We start from the raw sequence: 1,251 nt of genomic DNA, 5'->3' as shown, positions 1-1,251 counted from the left end.
TCATCTTCAGCGATGAGGCTCATTTATTTTTAAATGGGTTCGTCAAAAAGCAAACTATGTGTTATTGGTCAGGCAGCAATCCACACCTACTCCATGAGACACCGAAAAAAATAGGGTTCGCCGCAGTTTATGGGGCTGCGGCATCATTGGGCCGTACTTCTTTCGCGATGATCAAGATCGGCACGTTACAGTGCTGTGTACTGTGGGAATCGCTACGGATCAATGATAACCGAATATATTTGGTCCAAATTCTTTGATATGGACTTGGACATTATGTGGTTCCAACAGTACGGCGCCACAAGCCACAYWACAAATGTCACAATCGGTTTATTGAAAACCAAGTTTGGTGAACGTGTTATCTCACGAAATGGCGCAGTCAATTGGCCGCCTCGGTCATGCGAGTTGACGCAGTTAGACTATTTCCTGTGGAGCTACGTCAACTCTATGGTCTATGCCAACAAGCTAGCTCGCTGATGAACTTCATATGAATATCGAACTTGAAATTACAGCAGTATCGCTCGATTTATAYTTKAAAACAGTCYAAAATTGGTTTCAGCATCKGGACTTCAGGAAGCGTGCCCGTGGTTAACATATAAAAGAAATCAAGTTCCATTCATAACGGCATCGACTGTACTTTCACATGAATTTCATTGATATCMCAAACCATTTGAAAACCCCAATATAAGCACTTACATTTTGAGACTCTATTAAACGGAGTTTACTGTATGTGACTGTAGCTTTTGTAAGCGCTTTGGGCGCACAAAAGTCAGTGAAATTGCAACACACACTTGTGAAACSTATGCACAGTTACACAACGGCGTTTCTTCAATGTTCTTGACATGCTGCTCGTTATAATTCAATAGACGCTGATAAACGTGTATGTCTAGTTGCATAAGAGTAAATTTCCATTGGAACTTTTGTAAAATCTGATATACTTATACATATACATACATACATATATTGCTGTGTACAAATCGGTTTGTGTGTAAAAGCTTCAAAAAGTGCATTTTCATGACAAATGGCTTGCTCGCAATCAAAATGACAGTTGACGAGGCCTTGTGAGGCATAAATGTCATATTAAATTGGAATTTGGCAGCTACGATTTTGTCAGCCGTCCCGCGAGAGCAGATGGGTTGGAAAGTAGTTCTTTATAATTTTATRTGGTGGTTAAAAATCGTGTGGGAAGTGTTAGAGAGATGGCAAGCGAGCACAACATCTCTTGCGAGTCCATTCGAAAGATTTTGGTGGATA

Source organism: Bactrocera latifrons, unplaced genomic scaffold, assembly GCF_001853355.1.
Source record: "Bactrocera latifrons isolate USDA-ARS-PBARC rearing strain unplaced genomic scaffold, ASM185335v1 scaffold_198, whole genome shotgun sequence".
NCBI classification, from domain to species: Eukaryota; Metazoa; Arthropoda; class Insecta; order Diptera; family Tephritidae; genus Bactrocera; species Bactrocera latifrons.
The sequence above is the reverse complement of the archived record's forward strand: the minus strand, read 5'-3'. Positions refer to the sequence as shown.